The following is a 19,666-nucleotide window of genomic DNA, read 5'->3' on the forward strand; positions in this document are numbered from 1 at the left end:
TGAAACAGAAAGGAATACTGGAAGTGTGTAAATTAATAAAAAATAACTATAAGAGATCACAGAAGCAGTGGAAGCAACAGTTTTTAACTGGAATGAGGAATGGGGGAGGTATCTCCATGGACAAGTGCTTACCTTGCAGATGTGAGGGTCAGAGTTTGAATTTTCAGAACCATGGAAAAGTCAGGCCATTGTGGGAGACATTTAATCCCAACTCTCAAGGCACAGAGATGAGCATTCCCTGATCAAGGTGACTGGTTATGTTAGTCAGAGTTGGTGAGCTCCAGATTCAGCAAGACACCTCACTTCAATATATAATGTAGGGGCAAAGGCAGAAATGAACCAATGTGAAGTTTAGGCCTTCAAATGCACTGCACACACTTGCTTATCTACATATATGCAGCCACATCATGCACATGCACATACACACACACACACATACAACCACACACCTCACACACAAATGAGTTTAAGAATAAATGATAAAAATAAAAATCAGATTCTACAGTTCATCACACCCTCTAAAAAGTTAAGAGTTAGCATATTGGCTTCTATGTCTACACCAAAACTTATACATGACTATCAACAGCCTCATTATTTATAAGAAAAACTTATAAAGCGTTTTCTGAGACGTGATGGTGCATGCTGCGGAGCTCTGTTCGGTCAATCTGCTCCATCCTGACTCACTGATGTTCGCTCCTGCTGAGGAACAAGTCATTCTGGAAGCTGTGCCTTAAACCATGCTTGGCATTTAAAGATGGGGGAGGGAGATGCCCCAAGGAGCACGAAGTGGGGATGGAGTCTCTGAATTCGAATCACACTCGCCAGCAGTGGCAACATGAAGTCATGAAGTCGCTGGAGAATGTTTGTGCAGACTTGATCAGAGGCACAAAGGAAAAGATTCTGAAAGTGAAAGGGCCGATGTGCACACCACAAGACACTGAGCATCACTGCCGGAAAAATCGTGGTGAAGGTTCCAAGAGACAGGATCGTTTCCAAAGAGGATCCTCAAGAGGCTCATTGATTTACACAGTCCTTCTTAGATTGTTAAAGAGATCGCTTCCATCAGTATTGAGCCAGGAGGGGAGGCTGAAATCACCACTGTAGATGTGTAAGTCTACAGTTCCAATAAATTGACTTAATTGTATAGACAGACAGACAGAGACATAGACATTGACATAGATATATACCATTCAGTTATCTACACACCAATGGATACCTACAATATGGATGAGCCATAAAATATTACATTAAGTGAAAGAAATTAATGGCAAAAGAGGACCTATTGTATGATTTTGTTTGTATAAAACAAACAAAATATCTGGAAGAGGATATAGCATTCCCAGAGCCAAACACTGAAGTTGCTGATGCAGTAAGGCTCCTTGGGGCCATAAGGTGGGAAGTGATAGTAAACAGACACTGGATTCTGTTTACAGAATAAAAATGTTCTAAAATTAGATGGTGACAGTGACAGAGCCCTGTAAGGCACCATGCCTCACCAGGATTAAACAGGTGGATTGCATGACATGCGAATTGCACTTCAAGAAGCAGAGTGTTTTTCCAAGTCAACTGACAAAAGGTTATTAACATAGCACACTGTACTTTACAATACAGGCAAACTGCTACTTACAATAACAATAGCCATCAGTCAGTACCAGTACGTGAACCCTTAGGTTTACTAAAATAAAGGCCAATGGGATTGTTGTTGTTGTTATAAAACACTCATTTGTTTTGTCAGTGGGCAGAAAATCTGATGTCCATGAAGTTAGCTGTTCTTGAACCCTTCAGATTGCCTGCAACAGTGTTCTTTCTTGATCTCCCTTGAATATACACAGTAGCAGGCTAAGGAGCAGAAATATCTCAGAGCCATTACTGCCCCGCAAACACTTAAGGGGCACAGCCTTAAGTGCCTGTGTGATGTGCCACAGTTCCCCTTCTGTATGAGAGAAAACAGATGGTGAAACCAGAGACAGTCTGCAAACAGGTGGTAGACTGTGAATAAGTGTTGGTGCCCAGAGATGGCTGAGTCCTGTAAACAGCCCCATCCCAGTTAGAGTCGTTCAGTGACAGCAGGTCCTCTTCCTCATAACTAGTCTTACTTTATACAATTTCATTTTTCCAATGTAAAACAAAACATCCATAAAAAAAAAATAGTTTTAGGGCCACCTCCTGTCCTTTCTATTGGGGCAGACTTTTGCCAGGACTGCCACAGTGAAGACACCATCTCCTGATAGATCATAGAAAACCAGCCACATTCAGAGCATTCGGTAAGAACACCCTCCCGCCTCTGGAGGCCCAGAGATGCTGCTGGGGGTCCAGCAGGACTCACTACTCAGCAACCACCAAAACCCCCGCCCTCCCAAATACCACTCCACTTCCATTCCTTCTGCCCCTTCTGCTACCTGTCCTCTCTGCTGGGGCAAATTCTTACAGGGTCTGCCACAGTGAAGACACCATCTCCTGATTCATCCTAAAGAACCCGCTGCACTCAGGGCATTTTGTCCCTCTGCAGGAGTGCAAAGAGGCCTGAGAGCACAAGTAAAACTACCCCTGTTGCTCAGAGGAAGCCTTCTGGAAGCCTCAGGTGGGAGCCTTCTGATTTGGGTCTCTGGCTGAGGATGATTCTCTGCCACAGTGTGCCATATCCAGGTGGAGCAGGGAGATAGCTAACCTCCCAGGTCTGTGGAGAGGCCTGAGAGCGCAGAGCTGATCCTGGGCCACAGAGCTACACACAAACACCACCACGGGAGAGCTGACCTCCCAGGAATGACTACATACCTGAGTGCACAGAGAAAATGGGAATTCCAGGAGTACAGAAACACAGGCTTGCAGGTCAGATAAGCCACAGTCAGAGACAGCAAGACCAGCTAACACCAGCAATAACCATATGGCAAAAGGCAAACACAAGAATATTATCAACAGAAACCAAGGCAACATGGCACCATTCAAACTCAGTTCTCCTACAACAGCAAATCCTGGATACCCCAACACACCAGAAAAGGAAGAGCTGAATTTAAAATCACATCTCATGATGCTGATAGAGGACTTTAAGAAGGATATAAATAACTCCCTTAAAGAAATACAAGAGAACATGAGTCAACAGGTAGAAGCCCATAAAGAGGAAACACAAAAATCCTTTAAAGAAACACAGGAAAAAAACAAACAAGTGAAAGAACTGTACAAAACCATCCATGACCTAAAATTGGAAGTAGAAATAATAAAGAAATCACAAATTCTGAGACAATTCTGGAGATAGAAAACCTTGGAAAGAAATCAGGAGTCATTGATGCAAGCAAGCATCAACAACAGAATACAAGAGATAGAAGAAAGAATCTCAGATGCTGAAGATACCATAGAAAACATTGACTCAACAGTCAAAGAAAATGCAAAATACAAAAAGCTTATATCCCAAAACATCCAGGAAATCCAAGACACAATGAGAAGACCAAACCTAAGGATTATAGATATAGAAGAGAGTGAAAATTTACAACTTAAAGGGCCAGTAAATATATTCAGCAAATTATAGAAGAAAACTTCCCTAACCTAAAGAAAGAGATGCCTATGAACATACAAGACGCCTACAGAACTCCAAACAGACTGGACGAGAACAAAAATTCCTACGATCATATAATAATCAAAACACCAAATGCACTAAACAAAGAAAGAATATTAAAAGAAGTAAGGGGAAAAGGTCAAGTAACATAATGAAGGCAGACCTATCAGAATTCCTCCAGACTTCTCACCAGAAACTATGAAAGCTAGAAGATCCTGGGAAGATATCATTCAGACCCTAAGAGAACATAAATGTAAGCCCAGGCTACTATACTCAGCAAAACTCTCAATTACCATAGACAGAAAAAACAAGACATTCCATGACAAAACCAAATTTACACAATATCTTTCCACAAACCCAGCTCTACAAAGAATAATGGGTGGAAAATACCAACACAAGGAGGAAAACTACACCCTAGAAAAAGCAATAAATTGATCTTATTTCAACAAATCCAAAAGAAGATAGCCACACAAACAGAATTTTGCCTTTGACAATGAAAAAACAGGAAGTAACAATCACTTTTCCTTAATATCTCTTAACATCAATGCACTCAATTCCCCAATAAAAAAGACATAGAACAACACATAGAACTGGATATGTAAACAAGACATAGAAAACACATAGAACTGGATATGTAAACAGGACCCAACAATTTGCTGCATACAAGAAACCCACCTCAGTGGCAAAGAGAGTCACAACCTCAGAGTCAAAGGTTGGAAAACAATTTTCCTAGTAAATAGTCCTCAAAAACAAGATGGAGTGGCTATTCTTATATTGGATAATCAACTTTTAACCAAAATTTGTCAAAAAAAGGTAAGGTGGGACACTTCATACTGGTCAAAGGGAAAAACCTACCAAGATAAACTCTTAATTCTAAACATCTATGCTCCAAATGCAAGGACACCCACATTCATAAAAGAATCTTTACTAAAGCTCAAACCACACATTGCATGCCACACAATAATAGAGGGAGACTTCAACACCCCAATCTCAGCAATGAACAAATCATGGAAACAGAAATGAAATAGACACTCAGTGAAACTAGCTGAAATTATGGACCAAATAATCTAACAGATATTTATAGAACATTCCACCCTAAAGCAAAAGAATATACCTTCTTCTCAGCACTTCATGGTACCTTCTCCAAAACTGACCATAAAATTGGTCACAAAACAGACCTCAACAGATACAGAAATATTGAAATAGTTCCATGTACCCATCAGATCACCACAGCCTAAAGTTGGTCTTAAGTTCAAACAAAAACAATAGAAAACACACTTACACATGGAAGTTAAACAATGCTCTACTCAATGACAGCTTGGTCAAGGGAGAAACAAAAGAAATTAAAAACTTTTTAGAATTTAATGAAAATGGGGACATATCATACCAAAACTTATGGGACACAATGAAAGCAGTACTAAGAGGAAAACTCATAGCTCTAAGTTTCCCTAAAAGAAAATGGAGAAAACTTACACTAACAGCTTGACAACACATCTGAAAGCTCTAGAAAAAGAAGTAAATGTACCCAAGAGAAGTAGACAGCAGGAAATAATCAAACTTAGGGCTGAAATCAACCAAATAGAAACAAAAAGAACTGTACAAAAAATCAACAAGGTCGGGCAGTGGTGGTACACGCCTTGAATCTCAGCACTTGGAAGGCAGGGGCAGGTGGATTTCTGAGTTTGAGGCCAGCCTGGTCTACAAAGTGAGTTCCAGGACAGCCAGGTCTTACAGAGAAACCCTGTCTGGAAAAAAATAAAACCAAAACCAAAACCAAAAAAAAAAAAAAAAAAAAAACCAAAAAACAATAAAATCAACAAAACCAGGAGCTGGATCTTTGAAAAAAATCAACTAGATAAACCCTTAGCCAGACAAACCAGAGGACACAGAGGCACTACCCAAATTTATAAAATCAGAAATGAAAAGGGAGACACAACAACAGAAACTGTGGAAATTCAAAAAATCATCAGATCCTCCTACAAGAGCTTATACTCAACAAAATTGGAAAATCTGGGTGAAATGGACAATTTTCCAGACCCATGCCAGGTGTCAAAGTTAAAAGAGGGTCAGACAAACCACCTAAATAACCCCATAAGTCCTGAGGAAATAGAAGCAATTGTTAATAGTCTCCCAACTAAAAAAAGTCCAGGACCAGATGGGTTTAGTGGGGAATTCTATCAGATCTTTAAAGAAGACCTAATACTAATACACTTCAAACTATTCCACAAAATAGAATCACAAGGAACACTACCCAGTTCATTCTCTGAAGCCACAATAACACTTATACCTAAACCAAACAAAAACCAAACAAGGAAAGAGAACTTCAGACCAATTTCCCTTATGAACATTAATGCAAAAATACTCAATAAAATTCTATCCAGCCAAATCCAAGAATGCATCAAAATGATAATTCACCACGATCAAGTAGGCTTCATCCCAGGGATGCAGGGATGGTTCAATATATGGAAATCCATCAATGTAATCCAGTACATAAACAAACTCAAAGAAAAAAAAAAACCACATGGTCATTTCATTAGATGCTGAAAAAGTTTTTGACAAAATTCAGAATCCCTTCGTAATTAAAGTCTTGGAGAGAACAGGAATTCAAGGCCCATACCTAAACATAAGGAAAGCAATATACTGTAAACCAGTGGCATTTCATTAGATACTGAAAAAGCTTTTGACAAAATTCAGAATCCCTTCATGATAAAAGTCTTGGAGAGAACAGGAATTCAAGGCCCATACCTAAACATAGTGAAAGCAATATACTGTAAACCAGTACCTAACATAAAACTAAATGGAGAGAAACTTGAAGCAATCCCACTAAAATCGGGGACCAGACAAGGCTGCCCACTCTCACCCTATCTATTCAATATAGAACTTGAAGTCCTAGCCATAGCAATTAGACAACAAAAGGAGGTCAAAGGTATACAAATTGTAAAGGAAGAAATCAAAATATTACTTTTTGCAGATGATATGACCGTATACTTAAGTCACCCCAAAACTTTCACCAGAGAACTCCTAAAGCTGATAAACAACTTCAGCAAAGTGGCTGGTTATAAAATTAACTCAAACAAATCAGTAGCCTTCCTCTACTCAAAGGATAAACAAGCTGAGAAAGAACTTAGGGAAATGACACCCTTCACAATAGTCACAAATAATGTTAAATACCTTGGTATGACTCTAACCAAGCAAGTGAAAGATCTGTATGACAAGAACTTCAAGCTTCTGAAGAAAGAAATGGAAGATCTTAGAAGATGGAAAGATCTCCCATGCTCATGGATTGGCAGGATTAATATAGTAAAAATGGCCATCACGCTGAAACCAATCTACAGATCCAATGCAATCCCCATCAAAATTCCAAATCAATTATTCATAGAGCTAGAAAGAGCAGTCTGAAAATTCATTTGGAATAACAAAAAGTGCAGGATAGCAAAACTGTTCTCCACAACAAAAGATCTCCTGGGGGGAATCACGGATCCCTGACCTTAAGCTCTACTACAGAGCAATAGTGATAAAAACTGTATGGTCTTGGTACAGAGACAGGTACAGACAACTATGGTCACTTGATATTTGACAAAGGAGCTAAAACCATCCAGTGGAAAAAAGACAGCATTTTTAACAAATGGTGCTGGATCAACTGGAGGTCAACATGTAGAAAAATGCAAATTGACCAATTCTTATCTCCTTGTACAAAGCTCAAGTCCAAGTGGATCAAGGACCTTCACATAAAACCAGATACACTGAAGCTTATAGAGGAGAAAGTGGGGAAGATCCTTGAACACATGGGCACAGGGGTAAATTTCCTGAACAGAACACCAATGTTCTTATGCTCTGAGAACAAGAATCGACAAATGTGACCTCATAAAACTGTAAAGCTTCTGTAAGGCAAAGGGCACTGTCAATAGGACAAAATAGCAACTAACAGATTGGGAAAAGATCTTTACCAATCCTACCTCTGATAAAGAGCTAATATCCAATGTATACAAAGAACTCAAGAACGTAAGATTCTGACGTTAGACTCCAGAGAACCTAATATTAAAAATGGGGTACAGAAAAAATGGGGTACAGAGTTAGAGAATTCTCAATTGAGGAAACTCGAATGGCTATGAAGCACCTAAAGAAATGTTTAGCATCCTTATTTATCAGGAAAATTCAAATCAAAACAACCCTGAGTTTCCACCTCACACCAGTCAAAATGGCTAAGATAAAAAACCCAGGGTACAGCAGATGCTGGTGAGAATGTCAAGAAAGAGGAGCACTCCTCCATTGCTGGTGGAATTGTAAGCTGGTAAACAATCTCTGGAAATCAGTTTGGCAGTTCCTCGGATAATTAGACATAGTACTACCTGAGGACCCAGCTATACCACTCCTGGGCATATATCCAGAAGATGCTCCAACATGTAATACGGACACATGCTCCACTATGTTCATAGCAGCCTTATTTATAATAGGCAGAAGCTGGAAAGAACCCAGATATCCCTCAACATAGGAGTTGATACAGAAAATGTGGTACATTTACTTAATGTAATACATTGTACTTTCTTGGGGCTACTGCAAAGCGACTTGAAGAGATGAAGATAACATGTTTCCCCAATGTTTCTTGAACTTCTAACTCCTAGTCCCCATTTACGGTAAGGACAATAGTCCATCTGTCATCCATATGAGTATATGAGAAAGATGACCAATATTTCTGGCAGTACGAAGACTTGGGTCTCCTCAGAGAGTCTCCAGGCAAATGTCATATGATGCTTCAAATTCATAAACACCTTTAATTTCCATAATGACAATAATCCAAGAGTAAAACTTAGTATTTAACACAGAAAATCACTAGACTTTGAGGATATAAACAAGATGAATCAGTCACAGCAGAGTGAGAGCCTTAGAAAGCCAAGTCCTTTGTCAGATAGAACAATTATGTTGGGTTTGGGGCATTGCTTTCCATTTTCTGAAGGCTCAGGGCAGTAGTTGACAGCTGCCCTTTTATTGCAGAACAGAATCCAATTTGCAATTTTTTCTTTTAACCTTTCTCTAAAACATATGTAAAACAAGAATTATGTTTTCAGTAACATTCTGCGTTGGCATCAGTTCTTTTATAGCTGCACAAATGCCCTATAATGTATAATTTCATCAGCAATAATCTTATTCCTGTAAAACCAATAATAGGAGCCCAGAAAAGTAGAGCAGCTCATCCAAAGCAAAACAGTTCATCAGCTTCCAGGGATGCCCACATGGCCAGCATCACACTTAGTGTGCTTGCTGGATGCTTAGTGAATAACTGGATTTCAGTGCAAGACTTTGTCTAGACATTGTTCTCACGAGCAACAAATAAGCGGATCTTAGGTAAGAGACTGGGGGGGGGGGATCTGTCACAATTAAATCATCTGATAAAATTAAAATTAGTAAAGATTCTTGTCATTGAGGTCAGAAAGTCATTGGCCACTCACGGAAGCATTTCAAATAACAGTTCACTGATTTTTTAAGATAAAATCGCATGTATAATGTTTCTCTGCATTAAAAGGGTTGTAGCCCAGCTATTTGTATAGCAATGTTTTCTTTTTTTTCAGTTTTTTAAATTTATTTTCTATATTCTTTGTTTACATTCTAGAAGCCTTCCCCTTTCCCAGTCCCCCCCATTATGTTCCATAAGTCCTCTTATCTCCACCCATTTTCCAATCACCTCCCTCCCTTTTCTCTGTCCTGGTACTCCCCTACAATGCTGGATCAAGCCTTTCCAGGATCAGGGCCCTCTCCTTACTTCTTCATGGGAGTCAGTTGATATGCTAATTGTATCTTCAGTATTCAGAGCTTCAGGGCTAATTAATATCCACTTATCAATGACTGCATTCCATGTGTATTCTTTTGTGATTGCATTACCTCGCTTAGGCTGATATTTTCCAGTTCCATCCATTTGCCTAAAAAAATTCATGAATTCATTGTTTTTAATTGCTGAATAATACTCCATTGTGTATATATACCACATTTTCTGTATCCATTCCTCCATTGAGGGATATCTGGGTTCTTTCCAGTTTCTGGCTATTATAAATAAGGCTGCTACATAGTGGAGCATGTGTCCTTATTGCAGTAGCAATGTTTTCTGAAGCAAGCCTTCTCCACTTCATTTTGTCTCTGTGCTCCCCACAGCTCTCTCCAAAGATGATATTCTCACATGCCATGCTTCAAACAGGAATAACTCAAGACTAATGATGCTCAGGCCTCCCAGCATTTACACTCTCACAGAAAACAGTACGAACTGCAGAGCACTAAATGATGTAGATTTTAAGGAAGAAAATAGTCTACCTGGCACATGGTAAACTGAGGGCTCTTTGCTTTATTTAACCATTACGTTTTTCTTCATTGGGCTCTTGAAATAGATAAATGGTATGTTCTACTCAACTAGGTCCTCACAATCATAATTTCAGGCATTGTCTCTCCAGAAAACATGCCGTGATTAGTATTCATTTCATAGTTTATAGGCTCAGATGCTTTTCTCTTAAAGTCCCCAACTGTCCCTGACCTTCAGTGCAACCAAGAATGACGAAGGAGAGAAGGAGATGCATATTTCAGGGCAATTACCCAGATAGGATCTTGTTCCTGGAAGGCCGAAGCATGTCAAAGACCAGAATCTCCAGAAGTTGATCAGAGATTGACGAGATATATCTATAAATACATTCTCATGTCCTTCTCTTAACTGGACCAGACCAAAGTCAAAACATCTTCTCTTCCTAAGAGAAGAGATGATATAGTATTTTTAAGTGAAATCAAGGGCTTGTGATTCTTTCCCTTGGACTATACCATTGTTCCTGGTATTTTTGTCTCTTGTGAATGGGAAGTCACCAGCTCCCTCCATACCCAGCTCATTCAAAGGGAAGGATCAGGTCACTTAACAGATGTACATAGCAAAGAACAAATGTTTGAAAATTCCAAAGCAAGTGAAAAGGTCTAGCTGTTGTTATTCATGGGTCACCTATACCTTGTGCCACAGACTGTCCTAGTGTCATGTGTTGAATGAGTATCCTTCCCCACAATCTACCATTATGTGTAATCTATTCAGTCAACAGACAGCGAAAGCCAGGTAGATGGATTAAGTAAAATTTCTAAAAGGAAATAATCTATTTTTTTTTTTATAAAAAACCTACGCCTGTTTTAAAAGTCATTTTCTGGAACTGAAGATGTAGTCCTGAGGTGCAGCACTTAGCTAGCAAATCCAAGGCCCTGGATTTGATTTCTAGTGAAGCGCGCGCGCGCGCGCACACACACACACACACACACACACACATCCTTCTTTAATCATTTGTGTCATAGAAATTCAATACAAGCCTGCTGTAAGCTAGGACCTAGTAAGAGAAGTGGGAGCTCCCATTCAAACAGAGGAAAAAGACAGTAAACAAATATAAGTGGGCATGTCTGTGTGTCCTACACTACATAGGGACAGACTACATGTATGATGATCCCTGAAGATTGTAATAGAGCTGAAAGACTTCTACAATATCCCAATTTATATTTTTTATGTTTAAGTATGCTTAGAGACAGTGTTTGTAGTTGTGTCTCTAACTGCAGAGCTCAACACAGTCACATGATATGTGGGTTGGTAGGATAGCTTTGGTGCAAGCAATATGTACAACCAAGGCTTGTGAAAGCAGGCTGTGATGCTCACATGATGACACTCTCTTAATGACTGGGTTCTCAGACTTCATCTCTGTCTTTAAGCAATGCATGCCTGTGCACGCATATGCACGTGTGTATAGCTAGATACATAGGTTAGTACAGTCAGGAGGTGAGATTCATCATAAAGAGCAATGCAATTAATATTTAGAAGAGTGACAGAAAAAAAAGAAAGAGTAATTTTTAATGGCGTGCCCTGGGAAGACTTCCCCTGAAAGATGACCTTTAAGCAAGACTAGAAACAAATATGTCAAAAGCCATTCAGGGGCCAGGAGAAACAGTATACACAGGCACAGGGGGAAAGTAATGAATTGGTATCTTAAAGTCACAGCACATAGACATAGCCTGGCTTGAGGCAGAGCAGAGGAAACAGGTAGGAGATAAATACATGAGGAACTTCAGGTCCATATCTAGGGGGATGGGGACATTTTCCCACCGTCACTGGGAACAAAAAGATATTTGATTTCTCTCTGCACCTGTTCCTGCATTCCAGCAGGGGAAGGTGCTCTGGGGAGCAGGGGTGACAGTGTGTGTCAATCAGACCACTGTCCGTGATTCATCCCATCCATGGGGTAGACAAACCGCTCCCTGGCATGTCTTGTGCCAACTTCAGGGAAACCTGTTGCTGTTCTCTCCTGTTTCCCCTTTCTCAGTCTCCAGCCCCTGCTGTATCATCTAAGGTCTTTCACCCTTCAGCTGTTAGCATGGAATCAAGCATGGAGTCTCTCTCCTCTAAAACATCCCATGAGCAGATGCGGGCCTACATAAGCCTCGGGCTTGGCCTCTCCAGTCATTTCTCCACCCGTTTCTCCCTCCTCTTTTAAGTAAGTTCTTAACCCTGATGGATTTCTGTGCCTCACACTTCTAGCCAGTATGTGTAGAGCGGCCCCGTGTGAGTTCTGTCCACTGACATGCAAGACGTTTGCCCAAGGTACCGGTAATTGGAATTGTTCACAGTCTAGATAGCAAAGAAAAATAACTAATATATTAAAAGATAAATATATATTATATATAATATATAAGTAAAAATATAATATAAATTTATATGTGGAATCTTCACAATAGTGACCCAGAAGTCAAAAAACTGTCTGGGAAAAAGCTTTGTGGAAGACGGAAGTTGAACTTGGAATGTTTGTGTGTAGGTGTACCAGGAAGTTCCGGCAGTAGTTTCCAAAGAGGCAAAAAAAACAAATTTAAAAAACATGTGTGGGAAGCTACAGAATAGACATGTAGGTGTTTGTGGTTCTGGTTTTTTTTTTCTTTCTTCTCTACATGGATGGAAAAACAGAATGGGGGATGACTGGCATCTTGAAGAGCTCAAGTAATTTAACAGAGAGATCCCTACCCAGCACTACCACTCTCCCTGAGCAAAACACAGAAACTCATCAGAAGGAAAGGTAAACAGAGCCAGAAGCACATTTAACTGATTGATAACTCCGCTGGTTCATTACCTCATGGGGGCTGTGTTTGTGGATGTCAGTCTGCCCACCAAACAAGCAGGAAATTCCAAAGACACGCGTATTCCCGGCTTCTCCCCTCTCCCTCCTTCACTGGGGACAAAAGGATATTTGATTTCTCTCTGCACCTGTCCCTGCATTCTGTTTTTGTATGCCACCTGTTGCGACAGCATCCCAGTAGACACACATAATCCCTGACTCATGAAACTGAAATGAGAACTATGCCAAGAACCGGACTGAAGACAGAGTCGCCGCCAGGATGTGTAGGCTGAACTGCAAGCAAAGCCCAGGTTTCTTTTGTGATCCTGACACCTACAGCCTCTCAGCCTGAAAAGGACTATTGTGCTTTTCTGGGCTCCGTGACTCACCAGTCTTTGCACATCACACAGACAGAAGGGGTTTGCACATTTGTTAGGGACGTTTAGGTGTTGAAAGTCTGGGAAGCTCAGGCAGTAGGAATTGCTAAAGCCTGTGCAATTGCCTAAAGAGAAGAACTAGGGCCTCGGAGACATTGTCCCAAAACGTCACTATTGACAACTGCATGTGGATTTTAGCCACCCCTTTCCGCTAGTAAATAACACCTGGAGCAGCTACAGCTTTAGAGCCCTTACTGTAATCAGTTCTGGAGGAGGAATTATGCTCGACAGGTAATTAAGAAAGCTGACAGGAAATAGCATTTGGCCTTCAAAAAGCAAACCGCAGTTTGTAAAAGATAATCTAATTTACCAAAGCCCCAGATGGCAGACCTGTGCATATCGTCGCCAAGGCCAGGAGTATTAAATTAATCCCTCTTTGCCTTATACTGTTCTGTAAACTTTAACTTTCATATGAGAGAAAAGGATGGAAATATTACAGACCCTGAATTAGGAACTTAGCATTGACTAGGTCACTGCTAAATATAAGATGCAAAAACACTGATTGGTCGGGATGGAGACGCTCCTGGATGGAGTGAAGTGGAGACCGAACAAGATGTCAGCTCTGAGATGCCATTCCCTTGTTTAAACCGGCTGAGTGTTAGAGGCAGTTTCCCGAGTTCAGCCATCTCAGGAATGAGTTCCGCCTTGCTGGCAGGATCAAAACTGAGTTCACATTCCCAGGGCCCGGAACCCAGCTCCTGACCTGCTTCTTCTGAAGTTTCCTGTTTGTCTGTTAACCAGTAAGGGATGTAGAGAGGGAAGACGCTGTTATCCTTTATCTAACCTGAGACTCACAAGTCCTAGAGTGTTGACAAGTCACAAGGGTGTTGTGGTCTTAATTGACTGCTTGCTGCCCGCCCTCTCCTTTGTTCTCTTATCACTTTAGATTCCAGGTCAGAGTCCAGGAGGGCGCCCGACTACAAAAGCTGACTCAAGGACCCTAAAAGTTAGCCTCAGGTGGCCTAGTCACTGATGTTAACTTCCCGTGTCTCAAATTTTGATTGGTCAACGCAACGCCCCACCTTATCTCCCTTGCTTTGTGTTCCCATCCTATAAAAATGTTATACAAACTTCCTTCAAGGACACTCTTCGGATCCCGAAGTAGCCGCCTCCCAGCGCAAGCAGAAAATAAAACTTTCATATTTTTTTAAGCTTCTGGTGAGTTTTCTCAGCTTCGATCCCGAACCCAGCATGCAAAAGGAGGATTTATGGCATTATTCCTAAGATTTTTAAGGATATTCATTATGCTAGAGAATGAAGAAAGAAGTTAACAAACACTAAGATTTAAAAATAAGGCATGCGGCGCTAAGGAGACAACTTAGGTGTTAAAAGCTCTGTGTAAGCATGATGATCAGAGCCAAGCACCCACCTAACAAGCCAGGCGTTGTCCCCCACACCTGTGGCCCAGTATCGGGAGGGACCTGGGGACAAAGACAAGAGAGTTTGTTGACTGCCAGCCTAGTTTTAAAATGTGAACTCCAGACTCAGGTTCAGGGAGAAACCTTGTCTCAAAGCAATAAAGTGGAGAATGATAAAGGCACGACAAGTCTTCTGATGAACTACCCATGTGAGTACGCGCGCACACACACACACAGGAATTCAACCAGGCTTAGGAATTTACTTTCAATGTCAAGTAAAGGGGAAAGAAATAAACGGTTTATCTGCAATGCCCTTTGGTAATTATTGTATGATTTAATGCTGTTGTAGAAGAAGAGAAGAATCTCCCTCTCCTATTTATTTGCTATGGTTTGGATATGGTTAAAATATCCTCCCAGGCTTTCTGTGGTAGAATTCCTCGACATAGCGAAGATACACAGAACAACTCATTTGCTTTCTCTTCCTTCCAAGAATTTGATGCCAAATTGGGTAAGCAAACAAGGTGTACCTAAGCTAAGACAAATTATACATTGTAACCAAGAGAAAAATTACACATTTACGAAAGACTGAAAAATCAACTCATCTTCCTTTGGACGTCTTTGTGGGAAAGACAGATGTCAGATGTCATCAGAATTATGGAAGCTGGCTTCCACGTACTTATTTCTGTATTACATTTTATGACCAGAAATGACACACCATCCTCTTTATGTCCGGATGTCAGAAACCATCTGTTCATCACCTTTTGTGTCACTTCTTTTTTTAAAAAAAAGGGGGGGGGGGGAGGAAGGAAGGAAGGAAGGAAGGAAGGAAGAAGGAAAGAGAGAGAGAAAGAGAGAGAGGAAAGAAGGAAGAAAGAGAGAAAGAAAGAAAGAAAGAAAGAGAAAGAAAGAAAGAAAGAAAGAAAGAAAGAAAGAAAGAAAGAAAGAAAGAAAGAAAGAAAGAAAGAAAGAAAGAAAGAAAGAAAGGAAGGAAGAAAGAAAGAAAGAAGGGAGGGAGGAAGGAAAAAGGAAAGACAGAGACATAGAGAAAGGAAGAAGGAAGGAAGGACGGAAGGAAAAGAATGGCGGAGTGTGGGAGTGCTAACAGTGCACCAGGTCTGTTAGCACAGTTATGTGCAGAACCTGAGGAGTCTCTCAGCACCCCCACAGTGCCCCGCAGATAAGCAGCTAGGTCTACAGGGAAAATCTAAGACATAAAACCAACCGTGCACCCAGTCTACCCTCCCCACCTCATGAAAGGTTACTGTGCGTTCCATCCCTGCTCCTCTTGCGCCTAAGCCCTGACTACTCTTATAAGTGGCTAAATGTAAGATTTCCTTGTCCTAGAAAGTGATACCAATTTGTCCTTTTGACGGTGTCCTTTGCCTTACAGAAACAGTAATTTTATGAGGTTCCATTTGTCAATTCTTGATCTTAGAGCATAAGCTATTGGTGTTCTGTTCAGGAACTTTCCTCCTGTACCGATGTCCTCAAGGGTGTTCCCCAGTTTCTTTTCTATTAGCTTCAGAGTATCTGGTTTTATGTGGAGGTCCTTGATCCATTTGGAGTTGAGCTTAGTACAAGGAGATGAGAATGGATCAATTCGCATTCTTCTGCATGCTGACCTCCAGTTGAACCAGAACCATTTGTTGAAAAGGCTATCTTTTTTCCACTGGATGTTTTCAGCCCCTTTGTAGAGGATCAAGTGGCCATAGGTGTGTGGGTTCATTTCTGGATCTTCAGTCCTATTCCATTGGTCTGCTTGCCTGTCACTGTACCAATACCATGCAGTATTTAACACTATTGCTCTGTAGTATTGCTTGAGGTCCGCGATGCTGATTCCCCCAGAAGTTCTTTTGTTGTTGAGAATAGTTTTAGCTATCCTGGGTTTTTTGTTATTCCAGATGAATTTGAGAATTGCTCTTTCTAACTCTTTGAAGAACTGAGTTCGGATTTTGATGGGTATTGCGTTGAATCTGTAGATTGCTTTTGGTAAAATGGCCATTTTAACTATATTAATCCTGCCAATGGATGGAGCATGGAGATTTTTTCATTTTCTGAAGTCTTCTTCCATTTCCTTCTTCAGAGTCTTCAGAGTCTTGAAGTTCTTGTCATACAGATCTTTCACTTGTTTGGTCAGAGTTACACCAAGGTACTTTATGCTGTTTGTGGCTATTGTGAAGGGTATCATTTCCCTAATTTCTTTCTCAGCCTGCTTATCCTTTGAGTATAGAAAGACTACTGATTTGCTTGAGTTGATTTTATAACTTGCCACTTTGATGATTTGTTTATCAGCTGTAGGAGTTCTCTAGTGGAGTTTTTTGGGTCACTTAGGTAGACTATTATATTATTTGCAAATAGTGATAGTTTGACTTCTTCGTTTTCAATTTGTATCCCTTTGACATGCTTATGTTGTCTAATTGGCCGAGCTAGTACCTCAAGTACAATATTGAAAAGATAAGGAGAGGGGGAGCAGCCTTGTCTAGTCCCTGATTTCAGTGGGATTGCTTCAAGTTTCTCTCCATTTAGTTTGATGTTGGCTGCCGGTTTGCTGTATATTGCTTTTACTATGTTTAGGTATGGGCCTTGAATTCCTGTTCTTTCCAAGACTTTAAGCATGAAATGATAAGGACAAATCAGCAACCAACAAATTGGGATAAGATCTTCACCAACCCCACATCTGATAGAGGGCTAATATCCAATATATACAAAGAACTCAAGAAGTTAGACCCCAGAAAGCCAAATAACCCTATTAAAAATGGGGTACAGAGCTAAACAAAGAATTTTCATCCAAAGGACTTCGGATGGCTGAGAAGCATCTTAAAAAATGCTCAACTTCATTGGTCATTAGGGAAATGCAAATCAAAACAACCCTGAGATTTCACCTTACACCAGTCAGAATGGCTAAGATTAAAAACTCAGGAGACAGCAGGTGTTGGCAAGGATGTGGAGAAAGAGGAACACTCCTCCAGTGCTGGTGGGGTTGCAAATTGGTACAACCACTCTGGAAATCAGTCTAGAGGTTCCTCAGAAAACTGGGCAGGTCACTTCCGGAGGATCCTGCTATACCACTCTTGGGCATATACCCAGAGGATTCCCCAGCATGTAAAAAGGATACATGCTCCACTATGTTCATAGCAGCCCTATTTATAATAGCCAGAACCTGGAAAGAACACAGGTATCCCTCAACAGAGGAATGGATACCAAAAATGTGGTATATATACACAATGGAGTACTATTCAGCCATTAGAAACAATGAATTCATAAAATTCTTAGACAAATGGATGGAGCTGGAGAATATCATAGTATGTGAGGTAACCCAGTCTCAAAAGATTAATCATGGTTTGCACTCACTAATAAGTGGATATTAGCCTAGAAATTTGGAATACCCAAAACATAATCCACACATCAAATGAGGTACAAGAAGAACAGAGGAGTGGCCTGGTTCTGGAAAGACTCAGTGTAGCAGTATAGGGCAAAACCAGAACAGGGAAGTGGGAAGGGGTGGGTGGGAGAACAGGGGGAAGAAAGAGGGCTTATGGGACTTTCGGGGAGTGGGGAGCCAGAAAAGGGGAAATCATTTGAAACGTAAATAAATATATCGAATAAAAAAATATTTAAAAAAGAAAGTGATACCAAAAGTACTTGTGATGGAGCCATGAAAGCTCACTTCTTTGAATACAAAAATGCCTCATTCCAGATCGCAAGGAAAGACGATATTCTAAACCACCGCCAGCAACTACCCTGCTTATCAGCTAACATACACGCATCAGCAGGTAAGAAAATCTACTGACAACCATGAACTGTGTGACAAAGAGCTTGCAAGGTGCAGAGGACTAAAGGAAGTATCCTGCAGGAGAGCAGAGGCAGGCAGCAAGCCACAACACAAAGCACAGGGCCTTACTCCATGCAGCTCGGATGACGGCAGAGCTGGACGGCTGTCAAACGTTGTCAGTATTATCAGCACTCGTTCACAAAACTTGCAGAAGTGATGGCATAGCGTGCCTGTTAAGGTCCTTTGAACTGTAATATTCTATTACTCAGTTTTGCTGTCAGGTTTAATCCTGAGACCAGCCTTTACATCGCTGCTCAGAGTTGTATTCTTTTAAATATATTCTATTTTTGAAATTATAACACAACTACAGCATTTTCCCTTCCCTTTCCTCCCTACAAACTCTGCCCAAACCGTCCATTCTCTCTTTCAAACTCTTCATCAACCATTGTTAAATGGGCGTATATGTTCTTAGGGCTTAAATACTCGCTGCTCAGTCTGTATATTGTTATCTGTGTGTGTGCTTAAAGAGCTGACCGCTTGGTACTGGATAACTAACTGGTGTGTTCTTCCTGGGGGAGGATTATCTCCCCCACTCTTTGCTTGCCTGTAGGTTTTAGTGCAGGGTTGAGGCCTGCTGGGCTTTCTTCCAGCTACAATGGCTGTTTCCCTTGCCACTGTCTATGGGTGTGGCCTTTGTCTAGTTCAGGTTCAGGCAGCCATGTTGGTAAGCCTTTATGTGTATTCCTTCTGACAGTCCTTAGAGACACAGTCTTAGAAAACTCCCTGTTCCTCTGGCTCTGAAGATCTTCCTGCCTCACCTTCCTCAATATTCTGTGAGCCTTAGGTACAGGAGCATTTTATCAATACACACATTGAGACTGGTCTCCTCCGCAACTCACATTTCCACTGGTTGTGGTTTTCTGTAATGATCTATTGCAAAGAGAAGTTTCCTTAATGAGGGGTTAGGACTACATTTATTTGTAGGAATAAGGACAAATATTTAAAGTCTAATTGGGGCTTATGCTAGTTTAACAAAGGGTTAGCTGTAGGTTCTCCTCTGATAGCTGTGACTTCACTAGACTTGAGTTTCCAGTGTATGACTTAGGTTTTATTGCATGGTTTGTCTCTTGTTGAGCAGCTGCTAAGTCCAATTAGAGAGCTGTTGGTTACCACCAAAGTATTCAAGACACTGCTGTCTGTTTCATGCTGGTTGTTATGGTGGTTCATGTGTGTTATAGCTGGGTATTCTGGCTGCCCTTCCTTGGAATGTTGTGTGGCATAAAAGCTAGCCCTCAAGTGGAAGGCCTTCCTAGTTGGAACCTCTGGACCTGGTTCTAAAATCCATGATATCTTTATTAGTAGGAGCTTACCTTCTACCTCTAAGACAGCCAAAGACAATAGCAGTAACTTCTACTGTCTGGGAAGTCTCTTATAAACCCCTGACCAAC

At 40.8% G+C, this 19,666-nt stretch overlaps 1 protein-coding gene and 1 pseudogene across 1 annotated transcript in view; both read left to right on the forward strand.

The window, feature by feature from the left end:
• The first annotated feature begins 792 nt into the window (after nt 1-792).
• LOC127668478 (STAM-binding protein-like) overlaps nt 793-19,666 on the forward strand; it is a 33,239-nt pseudogene continuing 14,365 nt past the window's right edge.
• Nucleotides 8,962-19,666, forward strand: part of Nek1 (NIMA related kinase 1) — a 328,855-nt gene continuing 318,150 nt past the window's right edge. Inside the window, exon 1 of the mRNA XM_052162458.1 lies at nt 8,962-8,973. The gene's annotated coding sequence lies outside the window, so the exon portion shown is untranslated. The remainder of the gene's footprint in view (nt 8,974-19,666) is intronic.

The sequence above is a fragment of the Apodemus sylvaticus genome, chromosome 18, assembly GCF_947179515.1.
Source record: "Apodemus sylvaticus chromosome 18, mApoSyl1.1, whole genome shotgun sequence".
Taxonomy (NCBI): Eukaryota; Metazoa; Chordata; class Mammalia; order Rodentia; family Muridae; genus Apodemus; species Apodemus sylvaticus.